Source organism: Xenopus laevis, chromosome 3L (assembly GCF_017654675.1).
Source record: "Xenopus laevis strain J_2021 chromosome 3L, Xenopus_laevis_v10.1, whole genome shotgun sequence".
Lineage (NCBI taxonomy): Eukaryota > Metazoa > Chordata > Amphibia > Anura > Pipidae > Xenopus > Xenopus laevis.
The window spans coordinates 63,527,957-63,539,666 of record NC_054375.1 but is presented as its reverse complement, the minus strand read 5'-3'; positions in this window follow the sequence as shown (position 1 = coordinate 63,539,666).

Sequence of the window (11,710 nt, the reverse complement as noted above, 5' to 3'; positions counted from 1 at the left end):
GTGAACTTCGTGGCCAGGACCTGCGCAGAGAGGTGAGTAACAAGTTAGGGGCATTTGCCCGGCGGGACTGGTAGGCCAGGGGGGAGGGCAGCACAGGGGAGGGTTTTTGCGCCCAGGGAATTTCCTTCTCCTCTAAACTACTGATGTGTGACCAGTGAGATTGCAGTTGGGCTCATGTATGAGGTTGTTGCATTATGCAGAAGTGTCCGGCTCCTATTCTGGCACAGACCCCTTAGCAATTTTAAATTTTGCTGCTAGATAAATTCAGCTCTGGATTCTCATACTGTGACGCAGAGTGACCTCAACATCCATAGAAAATGCCTCATCCAGCCATCATAACACATACCCTATTAGATGCTAGCCATGCTGTGGCCATTCCTGTTCTGTAACGAGAGGAAAACAACAGAATGTGTTACTTAATATTTATTAATGTCAATGGAAGCTATTTCTTTACTGCATATGTAGCTGCCATTGATTTGCACCTGATTAACTCCAGTTCTACCTCAGTATTTCAGCTCAAAATGTAAACCCTGGATGTAAAGGGTCTCCGCATAAACACACAACCTACTGTACAGGTATGTGATCAGTTAACCAGAAACCCGTTATCCAGAAAGCTCCAAACTACAGAAGGGCTGTTTCCCATAGACTTCATTTTATCCAAATAATCCAAATTTTTAAGAATTTCTTTTTCTCTGTAATTATAAAAGAATACCTTGTACTTGATCAAAACTAAGATACAGTTGATCTTTATTGAAGGCAAAACAATCCTATTGGTTTTACTTCATGTTTAAATCTTATTTTAGTAGACTGAAGGCATGAAGGCCCAAATTACAGAAAGATCTGTTATCCGGAACACCCCAGATACCAAGCATTATGGATAACAGGTCCCATACCTGTACTCTAGAGCAGCAATAACATTCTCTTTTCCAATCAAGACATTGCATTTCCTGTTCTTTAAAAGTCAAATACTTGCTGTTTGTTCCTACTCATTCTAAGGGGCAGATTTATCAAAATGTGAGATTAGAGTTTTACCAGAGGAAAATCTCACCCACTTTCTATTCAATCCTATGGGATCTTTAGAGTTGTATTTATCAAATGGTGAACTCTAACTTTCAACCATCAAAAAGTAAACTACTAAAAACCCCATAGGATTGAATAGAAAATAGGTGAGTTATTCTGTGGTGAACTCTAATCTCACATTTTGATAAATCTGCAGAACAGTCTGACAGTGATTGAAGAAGGGAATCTGTTTCTGAGGTAATGTGAAAAGCAGAAAGGGAAATGTCTTTGGGCTTTATAAAGAGTAATGGCCTTTATGCTGGCAAATATTGCAGTCTTTAGCATTTGTTACTTCTATGATTCATTCACCACAGATGCCATAGTACAATTCAAAATCAGGGAACATCTTTCAGGCATTATGCCACAAGCACAAGATTAATCCCTGCTCCGTGACATCAGATAAAGGACTTGTGGGCTTTCTTTTCAAGCTGAACTACAATAATTAACCCTTTTATTTTAATATCCATGGCCCAAGGATACAGAGGCTCATAAATACCATGAATACTATTTTAGTATTAACCCATGGCTTCTTCCTCCCTGGCATTACTATTATTTATATAGAGCCATCATCTACTGCATTGCTTTACAGAGTAAGGGCATAAAAATGCAATATGTAAATACAATCTTACATATACCAAGAAACATTTCACCAGGATTGATGCACAGTTACAACTGTATATTGTATATGTTATATAAATGGGACATGTCACGTACAAGCCATGGGCTGATTTTATTGATGATAATAACTGAATTCTGTTCAGTATGGCGTTTGTAGCTTTCTTTCCCTATAAAATGCAAAGGACATCTCTACCCTTTATCCTTTCACACTCTCTCTTTGGGAAGTTAGCAACACTTGGGCAGTGCTTAAAGTGGACCCGTCACAGAAAAAATTTATTCAAAATCTTATTTTATCACATTAGTCAAGCAAAATTAAGTTTAATTACACTATATAAATTATTTGAATCTTGTTTCCATCAGTTTGGGAAGTCATAATTATAGCAAGCAGGCAGGAGCCATTTTGGGGACACTGTTATTAAGACAAGCCTTGGATCATCTCAGAATCTTGTTTGTGCACCAGAATGGGGGACCTGATGTCCATCCCCATGCCCTGGCTACACAATTAAATGGTGAAGAGAACGGGGGAATGTGGGGAGAGCAGTGACATGTAGGAAGTGCTAAATGGAAAGTGAAAGTAATTGTCTGCCCCGCCTCTATGCCCAGGGCATAGAGGAGGGGCAGACAATATTTGATTGACAGCTGAGATTTTTAAATGAGTTTACAACAGCTATGAATGCTTTAATAAAAAATAGAAATTGGATTTCATGTTTAATTTGAAAAGGACTTTTATTATACAGATTTTTGTGTCTGGGTGACGGGTCCACTTTAAAGTAAAATCTGCCCCTATCAAATTTTTTATGCCAATTTAGTAAGCATTCCCCCAATGACAATGAATACATTCTCTTTTACCATGGGCTGGTTCCCTTCTTTGGAAAAAATTGCAAGTATCTAAATGTTTAGATTTACATAGATGCTAAATGACACCAATGCAGTTTACTATAGCAACCAATCAGCTCTTTGCTTTCATGTTCAAATTTGTAGTAGTCTAATCAAAATTAATTGGACATTGGTTGCTACTGGCATCTGGTAAAATGTAGCACCTATATACATATATAGTATCTATCTATCTATCTATCTATCTATATATATATATATATATATAATTTTTCTGCCCTTCATCTTTTGCGCATTCACATTATTCTGCCTTTACTTTTCATCTTGTTTATTGGAGTTCATTTTCATTATTTGTAGCTCTCCTATCACGACCTGACTTCCCTACTGCTTGATCTCCACTTTTTTCAGAACACCCCCACAGACACCATTATGCAGTCCTAGTAGGGTTGACACCTGACCTAGCCAGCAAAATACCCGCTAAGGCCGGTGCTGGTATTAAAAATTTATTGTACTTCCTAGTAAATTTGTAATATCCTTAAATGTAGCCCCTGGCCTTCCCACCTTAGCCCTCAACTCCCCCCAACATTACCTTTTCTCTTCCTTGATCTCCCCTCAATCCACTCTCTAGCTGTCTGTTGTGTCATAGCTCCGACCCTTTTGATGTCACTGGCCCTCGTCACACCTCCATTTACATCATGGTTTGCACCTTTCATCACCACTCCCAGGCAGCAAGTATGAAAAATTTTAAATGGTGGCAACCTCAAGTCATAAGACACAGTAAATAATATCATACAGCTTGGTGTGTTTCAGAATTGGGGCCCATTGGTATATTATCTGGCATAGTGGTGGGCCAGTCTGACACAGAGAGAATACATTAATAGGTAAAGTCAATTCTAATTGCTTTGAGCACCTGAACCATACTTCATATACTAACAGTCTTTCATAAAATTAACGGATGTTTGATTTGCAATGCAACAATAGAGTACAAACATTTTGGCCTCACCTGCCAGGCTTTACTTGTGTGTAAGAGCTAGTTATTCACGTATATTCTGACAGTAGCACACACATCCCAATTATAAATGTACAAGAAAATATAAGCAGGGTTTTGGTGTTCTTATGTTCTGATTGTTATGTTTGATGTTCATTGCAAACTGCGCTGGCATGACAATTCAGCAATACACGGTTACCATGGCAGTGGCACAGTCTAGTGATGTTCCCATTTCTCATCCACTGCCGAACAAAATGAGTATAACTGTGCATAAGAACCCTTATATTAGATAATTACTATAAGCTGCTCATTTACAACACTCCCATAATTGGAACTCTTTGCTGGAAGCTGGAAGTCTGGTGAACAATAATATTATCCTGAGATGAAAGTAGGGTTATTGTTCCCATTCAGAGACTGCAGTCTAATAGGTTAAATGTGACCCAGCATGCACAGTTGTCAGTCATCCAGCATTATAACTAAGCAATACAAGGGTCCTTTACCAGCATGGGGATATCTTTTAGCTAGGAATACATAAAACTGTATTTGCAAAATGATTCTCTGGTGTCGGTCTTAAACTTATGTAATGCATGTTTTATAATAAATGATTTTTATATTCAGATGAATATTCATTTTAAGTTTCCTTAAACTTAAAAAAGTCATAGTTTAAATAGCAGTGTGAAGATAATTTAGAGTAAGTACATAGACTGCACAAATTCTAAAATTAAAATCCTCAGTATGAATAAAAAGGCAGGACTTTATTGCTTGCAAACATTTATTGTGCCATTCTAAGAAAATGTTTCAGGGATGACCCCCAAAGGCATCTGCACAGACCATTAGTAAGGCATAACTCATTATTTCATATCAGGAATTTTGCTATTGAACACTCTGCTAACAGTGCCACTATACTTTACCCGTTATATATTATATTTACATTGTATTAATCTAATGGGAATATGAATATATTAAAATATAAATGTATTTTCCCCATGATTTGTTCCCCCTTAACCGGGGGCAGATTAATGAATAGACTGCCCTAGGCTATAGCTTAGGGACCAGAGTGCTCAGGGGTTCAGCTAGCTTTTTTTAATTATTATCTATATTTTCTTTTTTAAAAAATGATTTATATCTGCTCTATGCTGGGCCTGGGTCCGGTCAGGTTTTGTGCACATTCGGCACTTAATTGCTGGGAGAAGATTAGTCACTCAGGAGGTAAGGCAGCAATTTGCAGGCTTGTGCGTGTCTGTATGGCATGTGCACCTGAGGTCTCTAAGGCACCTTGGGTTTGGTGTAAATATGCACAAAATTGAAGCCCTATTGAAAATAATGGAATATGCACTATAGCGATTCCCACAGGGTGCTTGAGAGCCAACATCCGCCACGCAACACCAGTGTTTGCATTTTTTAGCAGAAACGCGAATAGGCCAAGGAAACGCCAAATTGAACTCTATGGGATCCGCAGGTTTGGAAATACACTTTGCTAAAATACATAGCGTATTTTCACTATGGCGGCCAAACTCTTGCGAGATGGATTTCGCATATACTCATTTACTGCATTGTATGCTGGTGACGTAATTACATTGCGTATTGACAATCAGCCCTTCTACATTTTGCATGTAAGTTTTTTTTCACAAAAGTTTAATAAAATTCGGGGAACGAGAAAAAACAGAAATGCATGTTGGGAAAAGAAAACTACAGGCTGAAACACACATATTATCATGTGTGTGTGGTTTCATTGGCGTATTTATGCTCAACCGTACGTTTTTAAAAACGCCACTCGTGATCTTGCCCTTAGAGAGCATTGCATCTGACCAGATCCAGGCTCAGCACATCACAGATAAAAATAAATATAAAAGGAAAAAGTAAATAAAAGAAAATAAAAAAAGAGAAAATACAAATAATTGTTGAAGAAGACTAGATGGGCATCTTGTAGCTCCAGGTGCACATGTGACCCTGGGCCAGCAGTGCAGATAAAAATAAGTATAGAAGATAAAGACAATAAAAGAATTGCAAAGAAAATAAAAAAATATTAATTGAAAAAGCTAGATGGGCTTCTTGTGTCTCCAGGTGCACCCGTGAACTTGACCCGGCACAAATAAAAAAAGACAGAGAGTGAGTCACTCACTGACTGTGCATTCATATACTCATGCCTGTCTGCACTATAAAAAGTGGCTCCACTCCATATTTACCTTATACTTCCAGACCAGGATAGCACCTTTCTAGGGGCACCTGTGGAAAGTGTAGCCTAGGGGGCTTCACATCTCATTAATCTTTCACTGTTCTAGATTTTATAAAACTGTTACTGGAGCTGATTTATGAACAAAGATACTAAATGACACAAGCATGCTTGCCAGTAGCAACCGAACAGAGCTTTCATTTTCTAGGGTGCTTATACCTGCAGACTTGCATAATATCCTACTGTAGTAAATGCTGCATTCGGGGTGTGTGGGACGTAACTGGGGTGGGGGGGCTAAAGGACAACTAATAATTGATGACAATAAGTTCCCATCGGAAAATTTTCAGCAGATCCAGTACCCTATGGGGCAGATTTACTGAAGGGCGAAGTAACTAACGCTAGCGGTCATTCGCAATCTATCACCAGGCGAATTTTCGCTCTGCGAATGGACATTACTCCGCAAACTCATTAAGATGCGGATTTTACTGAACGTTACCTCTTTCGCCAGACTTGCCTTCACCACCTCAGACCAGGCGAAGTGCATTGGAGTCCATAGATCTTCCTCATTCTTCTGTTACTTACATCATATTTTTAGTGGAAAAAGTTTCAAAGTCCCAAAAAACTCTGGCGTCTGTTCCAATTTTTTCTGAGTGATAGGCTGCAAAAGTCCCTAAATTTGTTTTGGGTAACCGGGTTCCCCCATAGATTTTCTAACATATGGCACATAAAGTATACAGTGGGCTCATGTGTAGGGCATTATAACAACTCTATTTTCTTTTTTAAGGTTCCCTGGACTTGTGTAATGTAATGTATTTGCTGCAACATATACGTCCATTCCCTCCGTATGCAAATTAGCCTGAAAGAAGACCTCTAAGTTTTACTAGGCATAATTGAACAATGGCGCATCTTCGCTTTGATTGCCGAAGTAATGCTAGCGAAAATTCGCCATTGTTTCTCGCCCTGGACGCAACTTTGCATTTTAGTAATATTAGCGTTGTCTGAGCGAATTTTCACCTGGTGAAGTGTTGCGATGGCTGTGAAGCCGCTTAGTAAATTTACCCCTTAGTCTGCTTATAGTCTACAAATTAGCTCAGCCCCATCAGAACAGCCTTGGAATGAACTCTATTCATGTGTTCCCTTGCCATAAGACACATAAGAAAACCACCGCAGGGCAACACATAAGTGAACACTAGTTCTAACCGCTGCCTTTAATGAAACCCAGGGAAACTCAGGGATTCTGCTCAGCAGGGACAAAGTAATGTATCAACTAAATGTATCAATTTAGAACAGTTTAGCGAGTCTGCGACCCCCCCTCCCAGAGATGCTTTAGAAGGTGAAAAAAGACACTTCAACCTTAAAACCAGTCACACATAGAAAATAGAAAGTAATTGGAAAAAGTCTTTATTTCTTGTAAACTATCTGAAACCAATGGAACTAAAAAAAATGTTTTTAAGCCTCTATGTTCAAACCCAAGATGGCAAATCTGTAATCTAAATTAGTCAATGCTGCACAGTGATGCCAGTGTGCCCTGGTCAGGAAAACTTGGAGTAGCAGAATATGCACCTAGAGCCCTTAGTAGATTCTTCACTTAATATTACACCTCAGCAAGCCAAGGGGCCACTGCATTCTGCTAAAGCTATAACTTAATTAGGATATTTCCTCTAACAGACCAAAAGAAATTGCAGAAGTGACTGTAGGAAATTTTGGAACAATATTATCCTTTCTTAGGAGTATGTACTGATCTCCACATTAGTCACAACAATAAAGTAGGAGAAACAGGACAGCAGACAGTAGTTGACCTGTAAAGTCCTTTCATTAGGGTAGCGGTGAAGACTACATGTTTCGGACTACACCATTTTTTGAAGTGTCTTTAGGTTAACCTGCAGTGTGATTGCTATTGGATCAGAAAAGTTGGTAAGCTCAGCTGCAGAACAAATTTATATGCAAATTACAGAAATTGGGCAGAGAAATGAGCTCTGCCAAATTCAATTTATGGTATAAATAAGCTTCCTTGTTAGTCAAACAGTGGCTGCATTCTAAGTGGATGAAGTGTTTAATCAGACAGTTCTGTAATCTGTACTGCACTATTCTGTATCAGTAGCAAAGATTAGGTGTGACTTAATTAACCCATGAAAAATGAAAGGTAAGACTGTTGTGATTTATGGATAAGCAAATACTGTATATATACTTTCATTTTGCCTTAAAAATAACCTTTAATATGGTGTGAATAGGTGGAATATAAGCACCGTTGCAGTTTCTCTTCACGTTTTATTTTACTGTTCAGTCCCCCTCAACCTGGAATTTTAAACATTATCTGGTAGCTGGGGCATTGGCAACCAGAAATTGTGAACTGTTGTTTGCATTTTTTTTTACTTATCTTGGTGCTCAGACCTCTTTCCTATTTATCTTCCATTGTGATATCCAAAAAACGGTTTGGCAGTTCCAGTAGCTCGGAGCGTTGCCCACAAACAAATTGTTGAGTCAGGTGTTTTGGCTGGAGAAATATATTACTGCATGCGGTGTGTCACTTCAGAACAAGAACAAGCTAAACAAGGTTCTTTTCAATCAGATAAGCAGTACATTTAGATGCGCTGTGCCTGTCACCTGCAAAAGAAGCAGCATGTCCCTCTCTGAATCCCAAGAGGATGTTGGGAGGGCAGGGCACCATACAGCGTCGTCACATAGTCCTACCAATTTGCAGTGGTTTGGGTTTTCAGGGTATTATAGAAAACTCATCTTTCTTTTCTCTGGGTTATTGCTCAGTGCCTTTGTGATGCCAAGTGCCAGCTGTTGTTGCCCTACAACACAAAGTATCCTACCTACCAACAGTTTAAGAGGGCCCCAACCTTTGTGCATCGGCCAGTGTCCACTTGCCCAGTCCTGCACTACCAACATTGTGTTCTATGAATTAAACTTTCTGTATAGTATTTGTGTAAAGGTTTGGGATCCATCCATCTGGAAACCTGTTATCCAGAAAGCTCCAAATTACAGAAAGGCTGTCTCCCATAGACTCCATATTATTCAAATGTTTAATAATTTCTCTGTATTAATAAAACAACAGTAACTTGTATGTGAACCAACATTATAATTAATCCTTATTGGAAGCAAAACCATCCTATTGGGTTTATTTAATGTTTACATGCTTTTCTAGTAGACTTCAGGTATTAAGATCCAAATTACAGAAAGATCCGTTATCAGGAAAAACCCAGGTCCCCAGCATGTTGGATAATAGGTTCCATAACCTGTATATGCCTCTCTTGAATATATTGCCCTTTACATATTTGTTATCAGCATTGGTTATTTAGCAAACAATTGTAAAGAATAAAAAATGATGAATGAATAGTTTTTTACCCAGTAAAAATGTTTTCTTTTATAAACTCACATTGTAGCTTGTTTACTTAGATTGTAAGCTCTACGGGGCAGGGACCTCCTTCCTACTATTATTATAATTATTGTCACTATGCTTACTACACATTTAATATTATGCTAATCCTCCCTGGTTGTACTACATTACGAGTATTGGACCTCAGAAATATAAGGAAGCCAGGTAGTTGCCATCTTCAAAAAAAGGCTTAAGGCCATAGACGTAGAGATCCGCTCATTTGTCAATGTTGCCAAATGAGAGGCTCTCTCCTCAATATGCCCACATTGAAGTGGGCGATATCGGGCTGATTCGATCGTGGGCCTAGGGCCAAACAATCGGATCATAATGGATCCGATATGGGCAGTTGAATCGCAGGGCCGCATAGACGCACAGATGCGTCCGCAATCCGATGGGATTTTTAAACCTGCCCGATTGAGAGCTGGCTGACTTTTGGACAGATTTCGATTGGGGAAATCCGTCGCATGACCCCCACACACGGGCCAATAAGCTGCCAACGCGGTCTCGGCAGCTTTTATCGGCCCATGTATGGGGCCTTTACACATGCATCTATACTCCTACTTTGTCTGTAACATGCATTTTAGATCATGCTTCCTCCATTAGGATTTCATAGACAAGTACTTGAGGGAGTGCAGAAATATGCAATGGACTATTATGAACTCCAATTCAGCTATTGCATGTAGGGTTGTCACTGGGCCGGTATTTTACCAGCTTGGACGGTAAAAATGATGCTTAATGCCAATGTTATTAATAGGAAAAAACGGCAAGCATATAGTAAGGCCGGTAATTTTTTACAGAAAAGGTGGCAACCCTAATTGCATGGTCACTGGACACTGCACTGCAGAGTGCTTGCACTGATTTGTATTAGAGTTTATTGGGTGGATGGCATTTGTAGCTTGTACATGTTCAGAGAATAAATGCAGAGGTTGAACCCCCTGTAAAATAAAAAACCCTGAAGGAGTCAGTTTTTCCACTGGACTTGCAGATAAACCGAATCATCCATTTAAATGTGCTGAGTGAAAGCATCTTAGTTTGAGTTAGAGCTTCCATCCAATAGGAAACATGACATTTGCAAATACAGATATGTTCCCTGTACCAGCAGGAATCACAGCAGCCTTCTCTGTGTAATGGAATTAATTATCAGTTTGAACACAGATCCATAGGCAATCTCAGAGAAAGCACAAACCACTGCAGGTTATTTGACAAAACAAACACAGGGTATGTATATTTATCCAGGTCTTGCTCGAGACATCTGCATCCATAATGGTAATATAGTTACATTTTGGTTTTTGCAAACCTATTTCAAGAATGTGAATCTGAAAAGCACAGCACAGATTAACATTTCTGTTACTGGGACAGATGTGTTCCTAAAAGGACAGTATAAAGGTATGGGACCTGTTATCCAGAATGTTAGGAATCTGGGGTTTTCCGGATAACAGATCTTTCCATAATTTGGATCTTCATATCTGAAATCTATAGGAAATTGTATATCCATTAAATAAATCTTATAGGCTGGTTAGGCTTAGCAATAACTGTACATGCAACCCTTCCATAGAGTTAAATCAATATATTAGAAGTGGGCTCCACGCTTAATACTGTTGGTGCTTGTTAGGAGATTCATACTTGTATTTATTGTATAATGTATCAGGACATGAAGTGGAGCAGGGGAAAGACAAGAATATTAAATATTAATATATAATGTAATATTATCATCATTTCATATTATTTAGCATAATATGTCAGATTTGTCAATATTATTTATTAATAAAGGTAATAGGTATGGGGATTGTTGTATACACAAAATTTCTCTCCTTATTTTCTGTAAGGAATCTTATGTAGTACATATAGGATTTTTTTTTCAGAGATGCTGATACATAAAGATAATGTGCATGTCAGGATATATCTAAGTATATTCATTATATCTTATACTGAATGCCTTAATAGAAAGATAGCAGCGATGCATAAAAAACTAAATATGGCATCTTCCAGATTGATAGGGCTTCCTTATAGGAGGCTTGACAAACATGAATCCTCGGTTCTTGGCAACCAACATATGATTTTTTGGGGGAGGCATATCGAAAATGATATTTTTATGTATAACTAACAAAGTATACACATGGGTCACAGGGTTCTGGATATTATAACACTATTAACTGAAAAAGGCATTGCCTATAATGGTCCTATTCACTATTATTCATTATTATCAAAATATAGTTTGTTGACCCAAGTCGACTCTTGGGTTGGGTCAGCAAACTGATCATATTACAATCCTCAGGGGATGGAATTTGACATCCTTATATCTGAATCAGCTGTAATCAGATATTGATTGGGGAGGTGAGAAATTTGCCACCATTTAAAGGTCAATAACCTACCAATTTCGTCAAGATCTTGATTGGATCTCTCTACAGAAATAAATTTCCATCGCACACTGGAGTGCAGGAGCTAAGAAATCCTATTTTCATGTTTAGCAGTAGGGATTCATTTAATAGCAAGTACAAAGTTAGCATGAAGCCTTTATGGGTCTTCTCTTTGAAAGCAAATATCTTTTGGTTGCTGTGGGTTAATAGACCTAAATCAAAGTTTGCAACTATAATTCATTGGCCAATAGTTGTTAATGATGTAATTCTTTATCTATACAATGAGAAAATATTTTTAA